Below are 20352 nucleotides of genomic sequence, written 5' to 3' on the forward strand. Positions count from 1 at the left end.
GATAGTATAACCCTCACCCCCAGACGGGATGATCAATACCGGCGTTGTGACTAATCTCTGCTTCAACTCTTGAAAACTCTACTCATAGCTCTCGTCTCATTCAAATCTAGCATTCTTCTTCGTCAGTCGTGTCAAAGGTCCTGACAAAGTTGAGAACCCCTCGACAAAACAACGATAATAACCAGCTAACCCCAAGAAATTCTTGATCTCCTGAACGTTCCTCGGTCTAGCCTAATTCACTTCCACCTTAATCTTACTAGGGTCTACAAAAATTTCGTACCCCGAGATTACATGCCCCAAAAACACAAATTTCTCGAGCCAGAAGTCACATTTACTAAATTTTGTATACAGCTTCTTCTCTCTAAGCATCTGCAAAACCCACCTCAGATGCATCTTGTGCTCCTCATAGCTCCTTGAATAGACCAATACATCATCAATAAAAACAACTACAAATTGATCTAAGTATGGATGAAAAATCCTATTCATCAAATCCATAAATATCGCATGAGCATTCATCAGACCAAATGGCATAACCAGAAACTCATAATGTCCATATCTGGTCCTGAAGTTTGTCTTCGATACATCCTCCGCTCTTACCTTTACCTGATGGTAGCCTAACCTGAGATCAATCTTGGAATACACCCGTGTACCCTGGAACTGGTCAAACAAATCATCGATACGGGGTAGATGATACTTGTTCTTAATTGTCACTTTATTAATCTCTCTGTAATCTATGCACATCCTCATAGACTTGTCCTTTTTCTCTACAAACAGCACTGGAGCTCCCCATGGCGATACACTAGGTCGTATGAAGCCCTTATCAAGCAAATCCTGCAATTGATATTTCAATTTTTCCAATTCTACTGGCACCATTTGGCACGGTGCTTTAGAAATCGGCGATGTACCTGGAAGTAGATCAATGGGAAAATCTACTTCACGATCAGGCAGCAAACCCGATAATTCATCTAGGAACACGTCTGTAAATTCTTTCACCGCAGGCGTATTAATAAGCTTCAATTCATTTTCTGACATTTCCATCACAAAGGCCACGAATCCCAGACAACCATTCTGAAGCAATCTCCTTGCCTGAATAACTGAGACCATCTAGGGTAATGATTGCACTAGTGACTCTGTAAATCTGAATTCTGGTTTCCCTAGAGGTCTGAATATCACTTCTCTTGCACGACAGTCTATAATAGCAGATTTAGCTGCTAGCCAATCCATGCCAAAGATGATATCAAACCCGTGCATATCCAACACCACCAAATCAGCAGATAAAATTCTCCCTTGAACGTCAACTGGGCAACCACGGAGCATCCTACTACATCTCACTGCTGACCCAGTCGATGTCGCCACTAACAGTTCAACATTTAATGATTGCATTTCCACCCCACATAATTTAACACACCCCAATGACACAAACGAGTGTGTGGCACCAGAATCAAAAAATGCAATAACTTTAAATGAAAACATATTAACAGTACCTGTCACCACGTCCCCGGCCACCTCAGCGTTGCCCGGCGTCAAAGCGAAAACTCTAATTGGGGCCATATTCCTCTGTTGGCCTCCTCGTGGTGCCTGGTAACCTCCTCGTGCAGGTCTAGGAGTAGGAGCAGCACCAATCTGCGTCGGACACTCCCTCGTCATATGTCCTGACTCCTCGCACCTGTAGCAGACACCTCGCCCAACACGACACTCCCCCAAGTGTCTCTTCCGGTAAGATGGGCAAATTGGAGATGGCTGTACACCCTGAAAACCGCGATTCCCAGTCTCCTGTCTCTGGTCTCTATAATAGCCACCTCTCTTCCACATAGCACGACCGACTCCCTGCTGGGAACCGGTAGGTGTGGATCTCTTCTTCTGCCTCTACTCCTCAGCCTCCAATCGATCACCAATTTCTGCTATAATGGCTCGGTCAACCAGCTCGGCGAAGTCCTACAACTTCAGTATCGATACTTGCTTATATATCTCTCTCCTTAGGCCTCTTTCAAACTGTCATACCTTCTTCGCCTTATCTGGAATGATGTACGGGGCGAAGCGAGATAGTTCGATAAACCTCGCCGCATATTGCTGTATTGACAGCTGTCCTTGCTTCAGATTCAGGAACTCCTCAATCTTAGCCTCCCTGTACAAGCCTGGAAAATACCTATCGAAGAATATTTCTTTAAATCTTTCCCATGTCATCTCCACAAGTACCGTCCTCTACTGCTCTAATAATCTCATCGTCGACCACCATCTATCGGCCTCTCCAGTCAGTTTATATGTGGCAAATAGTACCCTCTGCTCCTCCAAACACTGTAGCACTGCAAAGATTTTCTCAATCTCCTGCACCCAATTTTTAGAGACTAAAGAATCTGTCGCTCCTGAGAAAGCCAGAGGACTCATCTTTATAAATTTCTCAATCAAACTACCGTGGCCTGCTAATAGACCACCCTGTTCCTTCAAACTCCTGGCAATTTCTGCCATAATCTGTTATGCCACGCTGCGTAAAACAGCATCTAAATCACTACCCACAGTGCCTGAGGGTCCAACACCCTCACTCCCACTGGCGTGGGCACTACTGCCACTAGGGTCCATCTTGAAAAACAAGTAACTTAACTCAAAACCTCTTTCTCTATACATATCACTCAATTTATATAGTATATTTTCCTAATTAACTCGTCACTCCTGATCTTAATTCAAGGTTCAATCCTACAACCTAGATACCCAACCCGATGATAGTTTACAATAACTTTCCTGAAATCGTCACCCCAGGAAAATCACACAAACCACCACGAAAGTCCTACATCTAGACTACAAAACTAGGCCTCAAATTCCCTTATCCTATACTCTGGTATTATTACTGCTGCACTCTAAAGTCTACAGAACCTAGTATCCTAGGCTCTAATACCAAACTGTAACAACCTTAAATTCTCAATATATAATATAACAAATTAAATGAAAAAAGTCGACCCGAACCTGTGGGTAACGGGGACACCTGTCAATCACAGTGGAAACCTAAGCAACAGTAAACATAAAATTTCAAACATCCAACCATAAAACATAGTACCAGAGTTTACTATATCATCAAAATACTGTTACTATATACAACCTCCAAAAAGTCAAAATAACACTAGGATCATACAAAATAAATCCCCTGATCTAGTTCAATGCTTACCCTTCTAGTAGGGAAGCTCCAATCACTCAACGGCGGCCCTGACCCGCTTGTCTCTCTGGATTTCTTGAATATCATTTAATGTTCGGGGGGGGAGACACTTCTCAGTAAGAGAAAATAAACTAAATACAGTTGTGTGGCAACATGAATATTTAAGGCACTTATACATATACTATACATTTCATAACTCTGTAAACATTCATCATATCATACTAGATAATCATATACTTTCATATTTGTTAATAAATCATAACATACATAAAACATATGTTATAACTGTAATACTGAAAACATACCCAGGATGAATAGCTAGCTAATGTCATGCATTACCCCCCATGATAGGTTGCACAGCCCGAAGGCGGGACCCGACAATGGTTGGCCAACCACTGCCGAGTCAAAAATGTCTGTAAGTACGATGGGCCCGCCACACCCTGGTCCAGACTTCCAGGTGGATGTCCACACTCTACTGAAAGCCACATCGACTATCCATCTCCCACCCCCTCGTGGGGTGGTTAGCACTAATCTGATCATAAACATCTTATCTATAAGCTACGATACCGAGCCCCTAAACTGAACTAAACTAACATCCGGAATCTGATAACATAAAATACATGATTACACATAACATCATTACGGCCTCGTGCCGAATATATCGTAATTACGGCCTCATGCCGAGCATAACATAATTACGGCCTCGTGTCGAACATATCATAATCATGACCTCGTGCTGAACATATCATAATTACGACCTTGTACCAAACATATCATAATTACGGCCTCGCACCGGATTCATTTCAAGTATATACATTCCGAAAATAAATCAATAATCATGTATTCGTAAAAATCATCATAACATAACATATCTTTTCATAATACCTGAAAACATACTTTGCTCATAAAATCTTTCATATCATAATACGTTTCACGCAAAATAATATTCATGCCACACATGCACTATATAAAATCATACTTCTTATTCTAAAATCGTAATTTTCTGGCATCTCATACATACATATACATTTCAACATAATAGCAGTATTTCCCAAACGTACATTTCATCCGTAATATACAAATATAACATATGCTTTTCTGAAAATAAATTTACTCGTAATTAATAATAATTTACATGGAAAATAACTGCTTTAGTTTATTCCCTTACCTAACTACTGAGAAAGCCCCTAAAATATCCCGGTCTACCCCCCGTAGGATTTCCTAATCAATACCCTGAAATTGAAAACTCACAGTACTAAACTTCAGTATTTCAATGTGTACATCATTTCTTATAACTACCGTAAAGTCAAATTTGGCTTAAAAAGTCTTACCTCAACTCAGGGATGATTTCCAACTTGCTTTCACCAACAATTCACTCTGGCAGATTTGGAGAGAACTTCCCCAAGAGCGTCATGGTGACTTCGGATTGTCAATCCGGCGTATATCTGGCCCAAAATCGATGAGAGAGAGAGAAAGAGAGAGGGGGCCGAAGGGGAGAGAGAGAGAAGAGAGTTTACTTAGTTATGAAGTTAAAAATCCAGATTTTTCTATTTATAGAACTGCATTCGTCGACGAGCCACGTCATTCGTCGAGGAATCCTTCATTAATTTTGTCGACAAAATTTAGTCCTCGTCGACGAAATTCAGTCGGCTCAAAACGCCTCTCAGTATTTCTTCGTTGACGAAATTCAGTCTTCGTCGATAAATTCTCTTAAGCCCTCGTTCGATGAATCCCCTGTATTCGTCAACGAAGTCCTAATGATCCCCCCTTTGATTATTCCTTCCAAAGTGCGATGTCGTCAACGAACGCGAAGCGTTCATCGACAAAGTTGACTTCCTCCTTCTATTACTTGTTTCAGTTCCCTTCCTCTTTATTATCTAAATTCCATTTTTATTCGGGTTGTCACACTTAAACTTTCCTTTGCCTCCCTCATTACTACCCTTTACCACAAGTTCTTCTCCTTCATCACATATCTTCAACCTTTGATGAAAATTTAAGAAGGCACTTGTTACCTCTTCCAGATAAAGAGTCTCTTTTCCCCACGTAAGAGTGGTCATAAGATTTTTGTAGGTATAAGTCAAGGGCAGAGAATTCAACAGCATCAAAGTCTTATCATCCTCATCAAATTTAACATCAACCCTCATCAAATCACTTATGATTTGATTAAAAGCATTAATGTGTTGATCCAGACTTGATCCTTCAACCATCTTAAGCCAATATAAATGTTGCTTAAGAAAAAGTTTGTTATTAAGGGATTTAGACATGTACCGACTTTCTAACTTTCGCTAGATAGGCACTGGAGAATCTTCCTCCATCACCCGATAGAGAACTTCATCGGCCAAACACAAGCATATTGTAGACGCAGCCTTTGCTTTCAAATCTGCCCATGTTGCCTTATCCATTCCTTCTGGCTGATTATCAAGTAGAGCCTTTGAAACGCCCTAAAAATAATTATTATAGGAGGATGTAATGATTTAAAAAAATTAAAATTAAATTATTATTATTTAATTAGTTAAATATTATTAATTAAACAAATAATATTGTAATAATAAGAATTATGAATTAAGTAATATAAAATATTAATAGATTAATATAATATATATAGATATATATACATATATACATATATATTAAAGGTTATTATTATTATTATTATTATTATTATCATCATTATAATATATAATATATAATATAATATAAGTGAAGTAACTTCCTGAGGAAGATTACTTCCTTAGGAATGAATTGAAAACTAGAGCACGCCCCCCCCCCCCCCACTCTGTATCTTATGTTTACTCTCCCTCGTCTCTACCTGCTTCTCTCTCTCTTTGATTTTATCGGCCTAACGAGCGCCAATCGAAAATCAGAAAATACCGTTGAACTCCATTCTCTGTCACCGATATTTCTACTAGAGCGGATTTGTCGTAGGAGCGGCGTAAGCATACCCCTAAGGTAAGGTAAATTCTCACTCTTAACTCAATTTTTCTTAAATCTTAAGCTGAATTGACGATCGGACACCACCACGAGAATCTAGGGATGATTCTCTACAAGTCTAGTGGAGCGAATTTCTCGTGGGGTCGTCGTAGGCATAACCCCAAAATTAGGATAAGGGGGTTATTAAAGGATTAATTATTATTTAATTAATGTAGATTTGGAATGTTAGAATATTGGGCATTCTGAGGTTGAACTTGGGTTATTGAATTCAGGATTCGAGTGAGCGCCACAGGTATAATTTCGATATCCCTGCAGGCATAGTTCAGGAAAACCAGGGTAAGTGGAGTATTTTTAGAATTTTAATGTTAATTTGGAGTATATAAAATCTAGGAAGTGATAAACGAAAGTTATTCTAGGAGTTGAGTTGAATAATTTGAGATAAATGTGAATTTCAGGTTTTTGGGTTGCGAATGCCGAGGGGGGTAGGAATTGGGTATTTTTAGCGAGATCTCAGTAAGTCAAGTAAGGAGAATAAATTATTACAGTTTTTTTTTAGAATTACTGATTTAGTTAATACGTGAAAATGAGAATATGTTATTTTGCCTGAAATTATTATGATATGAATATCAGATAAAATTGTGTGGCATATGACTTATAGTGAATTGTGGTGTTTTGGTATTTGAAATATAAAAGGTGATGAAAAGTGATAAATACTAATGAGTATTTTCTGAGAAATGTTGAAATACTTGAAACATGGTATATACTATTATGAGATGATGGAATGTGCACAGAAAATGATGAGAATATTTTTATTTAGATGAATTAAAATATATGGATATGAGAATTGTTTTATTGAGAAACGTTGAAACAAGGATATATAAATATATTGAAGAGTATTTTCCAAAAAAATGATCAAATATGCAGTCCAGAAACGTTTCACTGGGAAATGTTGAATAATGTGGAATGAGATATATATGAATTATTATGAAATGAATTTTGAAGGGTGAATATTAAAAATGGGAATATTGCAATGTAAATTCTGCAATATAAATATTGAAATGTAGAAATTGAAATGTGAACATTGCAAAGTGCGAAAGTTGCAATGGGATCATTGAAATATGATTGATAAAATGCCAATACTGCATAATGATTGCGGGTATGTCGTAATGAAAACCCTAAGGGATGGATATGGAAACCCTAATGATAGGTTGTGATATTGAGGACGGTATTGTTGCTAGTGGTGTTAGTGCAACCACACGGACTCGTGGAGCGTGTGGCATGACAGTCGACTGAGCTGTTGAGTAGAATTGTTGTACCCCCTAAGTCTAGATTAGGGCTATACGCCAGCCAGTCGTACTACAAATACAGGATATATGATATGATATTTTGATCTAATCGGGTCAGCCATCCGCAGTTAGATCCAGCTTTCGGGACGCACAACACCATGCGGGGAAGCATGGCGTAACGAATATCCTCAGGGCAGCCATGAGTTACAGACATGGGTATATTGGTTACCAAGCACACTCATGAGCTAGATGAAAGTTAAAAGGAAATAAAAATTGAAATGAAATGAAAATGGGAATGAGAAAGAAAATGAGAAATGAAATCGTGTGAGTTAACATTATAAATAATTAAAGCGAAGTAAAATTCACCGCCTAGGGGCTTACTGAGCAAGGTGAGTGCCCTGATAGGTATCAATTGTAATAATCTGAGGAATTTTTCAGCGCCTCGTCGACGAACACAGAGGTTTCATTGACGAGGGTTCTTGAGTGTCTTGTCAACGAAGGCACGTCTCGTCAACGAGAAGATACCGAAAGGAGGTTTTGGATGTCTAAAATTCGTCAACGAGGAGAGAAGATCCATCGATAAACTTCCTTCAGGACTCATCGACGAGGTGACGTGTCTCGTTGATGAATAAGGCTCTATAAATAGTAAAAATATGAATTAATTTGCAGAAACTAGCGCAGCAAACACACACTCTCTCTCTAAAACGTCTCCCACTCCTTCTCTCTTCGATTCCGGGTCCGTTTCTCGTCGGATTGAAGATCTAAGGCCTCCACGACGCTCTTGACGAAGTTCTCTACAAGTCTGCTAGAGCTGATCATTGGAGGAGTTGGTTTGAAATTCATACCAAATTCAGGGTAAGGTGTTTTATTCTGAATATGCTTTCCCTGCAGTTATAGAAAATGTTGTATGTAGGAAAATATTGATGTTTTGTTCTGGGGGATGTCGTTTTCAGGATGTTAAATGGAGAACCCTGTGGGTGTAGGGCCAAATTTCAGTGAGGGCTTTTCAGAAACTAAGTAAGGGAAATATGCTATGCTAGGAATTTTACAATATTAGCAGAGATTTTGTATATACTAGTTTATTATCCAGCTTTTATAGAATAAGAGTTTTCAACACTTGTGTGGCCTGAATAGATATTTCTTTGATATAGAACTTATATTGCTTTTTAGAGCATATCATACTATACAGTATTTACAGATAAATATTGATGTATATCATAGTATATTTAGAACAATTTATTATAGATATTTATCCAAATCAGTATACATATACAGAAGTTTATTCAGATTAGTATGTTACAGTTTATTTAGAATCAGTACGTTACATTTTTATACAGATCAATTTATACAGTATTTACAGTATGCCATGTTTTCCTAAATGTCATAACACTCAGAGTATACAGACAGATTATACGCATAGAGTATAAAAATAGATTATATAGACAGATTATACAGTATAGCATCAAGATGCTACAGATATTCAGATATTACAGTATTTACAGTACGAAATTATAGTGTTATGGTTATTTTGGAAACATGATGAAAATAGTAAAAAAGTATATATATATATGTATATATAGTATCAGATCCCTGTGACAAGATTAAAGACAGATATAGATACAGAATACAGAGCACGGTACCGTTGCTAATACAGATAGAGTGCAACCACATATCTCAGATAGTGTGTGGGTACCGTCAAACTGTGCTCGGAGAGGATGTAGCTCCCCAGTTCGCTAGGTTGAGGGGGCCAGTTTGACGAGGTAGCAACCAGTCCCGCGCTTAGGAGTGGATACAGTTTGGCCGGACTGAGGTAGAGTAAAGAATAGTAACTTACCTGGAGGGCCGACGAGGTTAAGTCCCACCTACGGGCTGCACAACTCTATCATGAGGGGTCAAATCATGACAAACAGAGTTCCAAGGATAAAGCACAGTTATGTATATGTATACAGTTTTACAGTATTTGATAAATATAGTATAATATTAGCAGTATGAAAAGTAGAAAACTCATATGATATAGTTATGTTTTAAACTGTGAAAAAATCTAAGATATGTTTTACAAATTTGTCCGTTATTACAGCTCATGTGTTATTTAAAGTATAGGTAACTTAGTCGCCACACACTAGTAATAGCATATTTCCACTTACTGAGCGTCGACTCACCCTATTATTCTAACATTTTTCAAGTGAGCCAGTTAGGCGAGCAGATCAAGCTCACGGATAGAGAGTTTACTTGGTTACCCTGGTTATAGGGTAAATTTGTACAGGGTTTTGTGTTTTTAGGGTAGATATTACTGGAGAGAGATGTATTATATAACTATGGTTTAGAAATACAGATTCCTAGTATTGTATGGTATTTATGGTTGTATGACTTATGTTTCCACTGTGCAGGTATGATTATGGTATACAGGATTACCCTGGTGCCTTCTGAGGCTTGAGTTTCATAGGAGGGGGTGTCAGAATAGTTCATATGTGGAAAAAAAATGATATAAATTTTGAGGTCATTACATTTTGGTATCAGAGCCTAGGTTGTTGGGTTATGTAGACTTTAAAGTGCAGTGGGAAAAAAATATTAGAATATAGGAAAAAGAATTTGAGGCTTTGTTTTGTGATCTAAATACAGGATTTCGTGGTGGTTTTTGTGTTTTTCTTGGGGTGACGATTTCAGGAAAGCCATAGTAAACTATCAATAAGTTGTGTGTTTGGGTTGCAGGATTGGATTTTGGGGTTAGGATTGGGAGGGATGGTTAATAGAGGATTTGAAGTTTTAGTTCAATAAGTTAGGTCTGTATGGGAAATATAATTCTGAAATGGTGTTCTACATATTTGTTAGATGGACCTAGGAGGCAGTAGTGCTCATGCAAGTGGTGATGATAGAGCAGGTCCTTCCGGCGCAGGGGGTGGAGATTCAGATGTTGTGCTATGTAGTGTGGTTCAGCAAGTTATGGCTGAGATAGCGTGGAGCTCTAGAGAGCAGAGAGATCCATCTCCAGTTCAGGGATGCACTATAGAGAAATTTATGAAGATGAATCCGCTAGCCTTTTCTGGAGCAGCTAAACGTACAGTTGCTAAGAACTGGGTGTAGGAGGTAGAGAAGATCCTGATAGTACTTCACTGCACCGATGAGCAAAGAGTCTTATATGCTACATATAGACTGGCGGGGGACGCCGAGAGGTGGTGGACAGCTACCAAGCTATTGGAGGAGCAGAGGGCTATACCAGTGCCGATGACCTAGGCTCAATTCAGGGAGGTATTCTTCGATAGGTACTATCCTGCCTCAGTCAGATAGGCTTGAGTAAAGGATTTTTTGAGTCTGTCCCAGAGATCATTGACTGTCCAGTAGTATTTATTGAGCTATCGCGTTTTTGCCCCTATATTGTCCCAGACGAAGTGAAGAAGGCCAGAATGTTTGAGAGAAATCTGAGACGAGATATTTTCAGGCAGGTGGCAGTATTAAGGATCCAGGATTTTGCAGAGTTGGTTGATATGGCTATTATAGCAGAGGAGAGTCTACTGAGGGAGACTGAAGTACAAAGTCAAAAGAAAAGGGCCGCACCCTCGAGTTTTTAGGTGGGTCCCAGCCGAGGCCCTAGGAGAGGAGGTAGATCTGGCTAAGGCCAAAGACAGATGGTAGAGTACAATGGATTTCAGGGTGGATAGTTTCCTGCCCTTTGTCCTAGATGCGGACGGAGACACCCAGGTGAGTGTCGGCTAGGGGAAGAATTTCTGTTATCCCTGCGGGAGACCTGGCCATATGGCTCGATCGTGTCAGATGTCGTCGGGTTATGCACTGGTTCATAAACCATTTTGGGGTGGATACCAGGCACCCCATAGAGGTCAGCAGAGAAATACCGCGCCAGCGAGGGTTTATGTGTTGACGCCGGGAGACGCTGAGATGGCTAGAGATGTGGTCACAGGTACCTTTACTGCTTTACCATACAAAATTGTTGTTTTGTTTGATACAGGTGCCACTTATTCCTTCATATTAGCGGGATATGTAAGAATAACAGAAGTAGAGACACAGTCATTAGATGTAGAACTGTCTGTGGGTACGCCGATGAGATTGGTGGTAAAATGCAGGAAGGTGCTTCGGAACTTTCCAGTAAGTATTCAAGAGAGAGCATGACCAACTAATCTCAAGGTCCTAGATATGTAGGGGTTTGATGTGATACTACGCATGGATTGGCTAGCAACTCATCATGCCAGTATTGATTGCCATCAGAGAAAAGTGATTTTTAAACCCCCAGGTGAGCAAGAATTCATATTCGTGGGATCACGTGTACGTGCCTCACCACAGTTGGTGTTGGCTATTCGGGTGAGGAGATTGCTACGGGGTGGTTGTCAGGGATATGTCACGTACATAAAATAATTTCCAAAAGAAGAATTGAGACAAGCTGACATACCAGTAGTGAGGGAATTTCCAAATGTGAAGAATTGTCTGGTTTGCCGCCTGATCGTGAGATTGAGTTTGCTATAGATCTGTTGTCAGGATCTGCATTGGTATCTAAAGCACCGTATCGTATAGCTTCGGTTGAACTGAGAGAATTGAAAGATCAGCTACAGGAATTGCTGGATAAAGGTTTTATCAGACCCAGTGTGTCACCTTGGGGAGCACCAGTTCTATTTGTGAAAAAGAAGGACGAGACCATGAGGTTGTGTATCGATTACAGGGAGATAAACAAACTGACAATCAAGAATAAATATCCTCTCCCTAGGATTGATGATTTATTTGATCAACTCTAGGGGACCCAAGTTTATTCTAAAATTGACCTGTGGTCAGGTTACCATCAGGTGAAGGTTAGAGTATAAGATATATCGAAGACCGCATTCCGTACTAGATATGGGCATTATGAGTTCTTAGTGATGTCGTTTAGGTTGACTAATGCACCTGCAGTATTTAGGACTTAATGAATCGGGTGTTCCATCAATATTTGGACCAGTTTGTGGTTGTGTTCATTGATGATATACAGGTATATTCGAGGAGCTTTGAGGAGCAGGAGCATCATTTGAGGCTGGTGTTGCAGGTATTGAGGGAAAGAAAATTTTATGCAAAATTCAAGAAATGTGAATTCTGGTTAAAGCAGGTTACCTTTCTCGGCCATGTGGTCTCTAAGACAGGTATATCAGTTGATCCGAGTAAAATAGAGGCAAAGGTGAATTAGGAAAACCAGACAATGTTCAAGAGGTCAAGAGTTTCTCTGGGATTAGCAAGCTATTACCAGAGTTTTGTAGATGGCTTTTCCAGATTGTTAGGTCCATTAATACAACTTACGAGGAAAAATGTAAAATTTGATTAGACCGATGATCGCGAACAGAGTTTTTAGGAGTTAAAGCGGCGGTTAATTTCAGCTCCGATATTATCTATTCCGTCAGGGGAGGACGGGTTTGTAATATACAGTGATGCCTCTTTAAAAGGTCTTGGATGCGTGTTGATGCAGTACGGTAAAGTTATTGTGTATGCTTCTAGACAACTTAAAGAATACGAGACAAATTATCTTGTACATGATCTGGAATTAGCTGCAGTGGTGTACGCTCTCAAGATCTGGAGGCATTACCTATATGGTGGAAAGTGTGAGATTTTTATGGATCACAAGAGTCTAAAATATTTCTTTACTAAAAAAGAACTAAATATGAGACAAAGAAGGTGGCTATAACTCATTAAAGACTATGACTGCACCATTAGTTACCACCTAGGGAAAGTGAATGTGGTGACAAATGCTCTGAGCAGGAAATCAATGAGACCCGTACTGGCAGCTATGGAGATTTAGCACTCAATTTTGGTGGATTTGGAGTGGCTTAACATAGAGTTAATAGAGGAAAGTCCTCAGGTAGTCATTGCCAACCTAGTAATTTAGCCTACACTATATGAGAGGATTAAAACAGCTCAGGGTGATGATGCAGAGTTAGCAGAAGTAATGGCTAGGGTACGAGATGATTAGGGTGAGGAATTCAGCATATCAGATGATGGAGCACTGCGGCTCCGTACTAGACTTTGTGTTCCTGTAGATACCGAGATCAGGAAAACTATATTGGAGGAAGCTCACAGATCCCTATACACGGTTCATCCTGACAGCACTAAAATGTATCGAGATCTGCGAGAGTATTTCTGGTGGAGTGGAATGAAGAGGGAGTTAGTCGATTTTGTTCAGCAGTGCTTGACGTGCCAGCAGGTTAAAGCTGAGCACCAAAAACCAGCAGGACAGTTGCAGCCATTGTTCATTCCAGAGTGGAAATGGGATTATGTTTCAATGGATTTCGTTACGAGGTTACCGTCAGTGCATTAGGGATTGAATGCGATTTGGGTGGTTGTTGATCGTCTGATGGAGACCGCTTATTTCATCCCTATTAAAGTCGTTAATTCCATGGACAGGTTGGCAGAGATTTATGTTCAGGAGATAGTTCATGTTCATGGTGTACTGGTATCCATAGTTTCAGACCGAGATCTTTGATTTACTTCAAGATTTTGGAAAAGTTTCAAGAGGCTATGGGTACAAAATTAGCATTTTGCACTGCTTTCCACCCTCAGACAGATGGTCAAACGGAGAGTATGATCCAGACACTAGAAGATATGCTTCATACTTGTGTGCTTGACTTTGGGGGTAGCTGGACTCAGTTTATGTCATTAGTCGAGTTTGCTTACAATAACAACTATCAGGCTAGCATCAGCATAGCACCTTACGAGGCACTGTATGGTAGGAGATGTCGTTCTCCTCTTTTCTGGGATGAGGTAGGTGAGAGGCAAGTTTTGGGTCCAGAGATAGTGCAACAAGCTTATGATAAAGTCTGACTTATTAGAGAAAGAATTAATACTGCGCTGAGCCGAGAGAAAAGTTATGCAGACACATGTCGCTAGGAATTAGAATTTAAAGTAGGGAACTGGGTATTTTTGAAAGTGGCTCCCTTGAAAGGAGTTATGAGATTTGGGAAGAAGAGCAAGTTGAGCCCTAGGAATATTGGCCCTTTTGAGATACTAGAGAAAGTAAAGCCAATTGCCTATAGGCTAGCTTTGCTGCCAGCTTTGGCTAGAATTCATAACGTGTTTCATGTTGCTATGTTGAGAAAATACGTTCTAGACCCGGCTCACATCATCAACTATGTAGAGATAGAACTTAAAGATTCGTTGGCCTATGAAGAAGTACCGGTACAGATCTTGGATAGAAAGACACAGACACTGTGCACAAAAGAAAATCCGTTAGTAAAAGTTTTGTAGAAGAATCATGCTATAGAGGAAGCTTCTTTGGAACTCGAAGAGCAGATCAGACAGAGATAGCCGCAGTTGTTCCAAGAGGTTAGTGATAACAGGTAAAGTATAAGTAATTAAATAAAATTTCTTTTGCAGGTACATGTATTGAACTAGTTAGTAGGTGGTCTTTTAGTTTTATATGTGTAATCTCCCAGAACTTAGATTGTAACCACGGTATTCCTCCGCCATAAGTGAGGGTAAATAATAAAATAAGTTGACCATTTGCCTTTATGGGATGATCGATGATGATACAAATAGTAAATTTTGAGGACGAAATTTTATAAGGAGGGGAGAATGTAATAACCTGATCGTCGACGAGGGTTCTTGAGTGTCTCATCGACGAAGGCACGTCTCATCGATAAGAAGATACCGAGAGGGGATTTTGGATGTCTGAAATTCGTTGACAAGGAGAGAAGATCCGTTGGCGAACTTCCTTCAGGACTCGTCGACGAGGTGACATGCCTCGTCGATGAATTCGGCTCTATAAATAGTAAAAACCTAAATTAATTTGCAAAAATTGGTGCAACAAACACACACACTCTCTCTCTCTCTCTCTAAAACTTCTCCCACTCCTTCTCTCTTCGATTTCAGGCCCATTTCTCGCCGGTTTGAAGATCTAAGGCCACCACGACGCTCCTGATGAAGTTCTCTGCAAGTCTGGTGGAGCTAATCGTTGGTGGAGTTGGTTTGAAATTCATCCCAAATTCAGGGTAAGATGTTTTATTCAGAATATGTTTTCCCTGCAGTTATAGGAAATGTTGTATGCAAAAAAATGCTGATGTTTTATTCTAGGGGATGTCGTTTTTAGGATGTTGAGTGGAGAACCCTATGGGTATAGGGCCAAAGCTCAGTGAGGGCGTTTCAGAAACTAAATAAGGGAAATATGTTATGTTAGGAATTTTACAATAATAGTAGAGATTTTGTATATACCGGTTTATTATCCATCTTTTACAGAAATAAGAGTTTTCAACGCTTGTGTGGCCTAAGTAGATATTTCTTTGATATAGAACTTATATTGCTTTTTACAGCATATCATACTATACAGTATTTACAGATAAAGATTGATGTATATCACAGTATATTTAGAACAGTTTATTATAGATATTTATCCATATCAATATACATATACAGAAGTTTATTCAGATTAGTATATTACAGTTTATTCAGAATCAATACGTTACAATTTTTATACAAATCAGTTTATGCAGTATTTACAGTATGTCATGTTTTCCTAAATGTCATAACACTCAGAGTATATAGACAGATTATATGGATAAAGTATATAGACAGATTATATAGACAGATTATACAGTATATCATCAAGATGCTATAGATATTCAGATATTACAATATTTATAGTACAAAATTATAGTGTTATGGTTATTTTGGAAACATGATGAAAACAGTAAAAAATTATATAGGTATATATATAGTATCAAATCCCTGTGAAAAGATTACAGACAGATATAGTTACAGAATGCAGAGCATGGTACCATTGCTACTACAGATAGAGTGCAACCACATATCTTAAATAGTGTGTGGGTACCGTCAAACTGTGCTCAAAGAGGATGTAGCTCCTCAGTTCGTTGGGTTGAGGGGGCCAGTTTGATAAGGTAGCAACCAGTCCCGTGCCTAGGAGTGGATGCAGTTTGGCCGAGCTGAGGTAAAGTAGAGTATAGTGACTTACCTAGAGGGCCAACCAGGTTAAGTCCCGCCTACGGGCCACACAACCCTGTCATAAGGGGTCAAATCATGACAAATAGAGTTCGAGGGATAAAGCACAGTTATGTATATGTATACAATTTTACAGTATTTGATAAATATAGTATGATATTAGCAGTATGAAAAGTAGAAAACTCAGATGATACAGTTGTGTTTTAAACTGCGAAAAAATCTAAGATAGGTTTGTAGACACCCTATTTTTGCCTTAGCCAAATAAAACACGGGGTCCCCTCTTATTATTTTCATTATTATTATTATTATTATTATTATTATTATTATTATTATTATTATTATTATTATTATTATTATTATTATTATTTTCCTATATTATTAGTACTTTACTATTATTTTGCTAGTATTTTTATTATCATTATTATTATTATTTTTCATTTTTTATTACTAGTACTTTTATTATCTTTATTTTATTTTTACTTTACTATACTTATTATTATTATTATTATTATTATTATTATTATTATTATTATTATTATTATTATTATTATTATTTTCCTATATTATTAGTACTTTACTATTATTTTGCTAGTATTTTTATTATCATTATTATTATTATTTTTCATTTTTTATTACTAGTACTTTTATTATCTTTATTTTATTTTTACTTTACTATACTTATTATTATTATTATTATTATTATTATTATTATTATTATTATTATTATTATTATTATTATTATTATTATTATTATTAGCATTAGTATATTATTTTGGCTATTATTATTTTTGGTAATTTTATCATTATTATTATTATTATTTATTACGTTTAATATTATTATTATTACTTTATTTTAATTATTATTATTATTATCGATTGTATCTTCATTTTTATTTTTTATTTTTTTCATTTATTATTGTTTACTATTTAGTAGTATTACCTTATTATGATTATTATTATTATTATTATTTCCCATTTCATTATTACCAAAAGCCTAAAAAATAAAATAAAATGAAATAAAAAAAAAAGGAAAGTTTCTTAGGGTTTTCAAAATTTTTTTATAAAAGAGGAGAGGCCAAGCACACTACCATGGGGGGGGCGCGGCACAGCAACAGCACAGCGAGGAGGCACACAAAAAACCTAACCATCTTCTTCTTCCTCCCTCTGATTCTCTGCCATCACCAGCCGAGAACTGCAGGCCCCCTTTCTGCTCCAGCCAACCGAGGCTCCCATCCTCTGCAGCGGCTCCCCGAACAGCAGCTACAACACCCACAGCAGCAAATAACAGCAGTAACCCGACCCTTCTCCGTCCACAACAACCCCAGCAGATCACTCCAGTAGTCTCCAGATCCGGCCACCTTCCTGGAACCCCTCTCCGGCCGCTCCAACACCAGCAGTAGCAAAGAGGTTCTCCTCTGCTCTAGTTACAGCTGCAGCAGGTTCATGGCTTGCTCCCTCACGCATACCCTCTCTCTCTTCTTCGTCCTCACCCTGCAACACATCTCAGAGCAGCCAAACATAGCCTCTGCACCCACCCCGGCGTCGTCAAACCAGTTCTCTCCATTCTCTCCGGTGACTCAGCGATGGCCACGCTCACCTCGCGCACAGGGAACTGCTGGCAACAGCCACCACATCTTCATCCACGCCGGCCACCACGCCGGTAAGCAACTGGCCACACCCATCTCCAACGATCCTGCAAGCGCCCCGTCACACCAGCCTCCGGCTACGCACAGCAACCCAGCAGCCGCCGTCGTCACTGTCAGTCCCACCACTCGCCGTTTCCGCCGTCACCGCCTCATCGCCCATCCTTCGACCACTAGCCTCCTCTCCGTCAGCCCACGGTAAGCCTGCGGTGAGTCTCCCTGCCTCCTGCCATCACACAGAGCACACACACACACACACACACATGCATAGCACACACACACGTATTGATTTTTTTTTAGGGGCGTTTAAATCTTTGTCCTATTTATTATGTATATTGAATAGTTGATATTATTATTGCAGGATTTTTTAATGTTGTAATATTAGTATTTAATATTCATGTTTAGATTTTTGTCATATTTATTATAAATACTAATTGGCTTATTTTGTTTTTGTAGGATTCATTTTTTGTTTGATCGGGTCTCAAGTGACAAATTTTGAATTTTCTAGTCATCTTTTTTTTTATTATTTATTATTTATTATTATTTTCATTATTAAAGTTTCTTATTATTGTTAGGTATTTGTTATATTTATTATGTAGATTGTTTCATTATTGTTATATGCTATCATTGTGTTTATTATGTAGATTCTTTCATTATTATGTTTATGTTTATATAGTTGATTTGCATATATTATATATTGGTTACGGTTAGCATGTTGATATATCTAGTAATATTGTGTTTAGTATTTTAGTGTATTTGGCATGTTAGTTTTAAGGTATGTTCAATATTATAATGGATATTACATATTATATATTTATTACTATCATATTTGTAGTATTTTAATGTACACAATATCATTCATCTTGGTAACCTTAGTATTTTGAGATTATGTTATTATATTGTATATTAGGGGATATTTAAAATTGCTGCATTACTACTATATATTTTTAACATTATATATCATGTTTTGATTTATTATATTCTCATATTTTGATTTATTGTATCTTGATGTACTTTTAGGGTTGAAATTGCTTCCATATAAATTATGTATTTAGGGTTTTTGGTCATTATTGTACTCACTTTGTATTTAATGTTTGTATAGTTAGAGTTGTGTATTAATTTTGGCAACCATTTTGTATTTATTATTTTCAGCAATACCTTGTTTCCATAATTACATTATTTCTTTACTTGTGCATAGGTTTCCATGTTTTAATTTGAATCTTGGTTTATCTTTTTTATCAATTATTTCCATATGGGTGTAAATGTATTTATAGGATATTAGGGGTGTATACCATTAGGAAGATTATTATTATTACCTTTTGTTTATAGTGTATTATTATTATCATGTGTGAAATTATTATGTTACCATTATGATATTTAGAATATGTATTTATTGTTAATATGTGCGTATTAATATTATTTATTATTGTCATTATGGGATTACTAATATTAATATTAATAATATTATTATTATTATCATTAGTACCATTATTATTATTTTTACTATTGTTATTTATTATTATTATTATTATTGTTATTATTATGTTCATTATTATAATGATTATTATTATTTTATTTTCTTATACACATACATTTTATTATTAAATATTTTTGATTTTTATAATCCCTATGATTTAATTGCGGGGGGTATTAGCCTTTGGGCTTTACGTACCTTAAGCTCTGAGGGAATATATATATGTATATATTTATTTATTTATTTATTTTTTACATGTATTTATAAATTCATAAAAAGGAATAATTTAAAGAATTATTAGATTAACTTAGGGATAATTTCAAATTAATTAGGTACCGTTCGTAAGAACGGGCACGTAGGGGGTGCTCGTACCTTCCCCTCGCGTAACCGAACTCCCGGCCCCAACTCTGGTAATGTAGACCGATTTTACCCCTAACGGGATAGTAATCACGTGTTCTAACCACACTAAAAGGTTAGTGGCGACTCCGGCATTTCCCTATTTTTCCTTAAAAATATTAAAATTGATTTTTAATTTCGCCGCCCGGGGCACACGCGCTCCCGGGATGTCGCGACAAGTTTTACAGATTTGTCCTTTATTACAGCTCAAATATTATTTATAGTATATGTAACTTAGTCGCCACACACTATTACACACTAGTAATAGCATATTTCCACTTACTAAGCATCAACTCACCCTATTATTCTAACATTTTTGAGGTGAGCCAGCTAGGCGAGCAGATCAGGCTCATGGATAGAGAGTTTACTTGGTTACCTAGGTTATAAGGTAAATTTGTACAGGGTTTTGTGTTTTTGGGATAGATATTACTGGAGAGAGATGTATTATATAGCTATGGTTTAGAAATACAGATTCCTGGTATTGTATGGTATTTATGGTTGTATGACTTATGTTTCCATTACGTAGGTATGATTATGGTATAAAGGATTACCAGAGTGCCTTCT

The sequence above is a fragment of the Malania oleifera genome, chromosome 6 (assembly GCF_029873635.1).
Source record: "Malania oleifera isolate guangnan ecotype guangnan chromosome 6, ASM2987363v1, whole genome shotgun sequence".
NCBI classification, from domain to species: Eukaryota; Viridiplantae; Streptophyta; class Magnoliopsida; order Santalales; family Ximeniaceae; genus Malania; species Malania oleifera.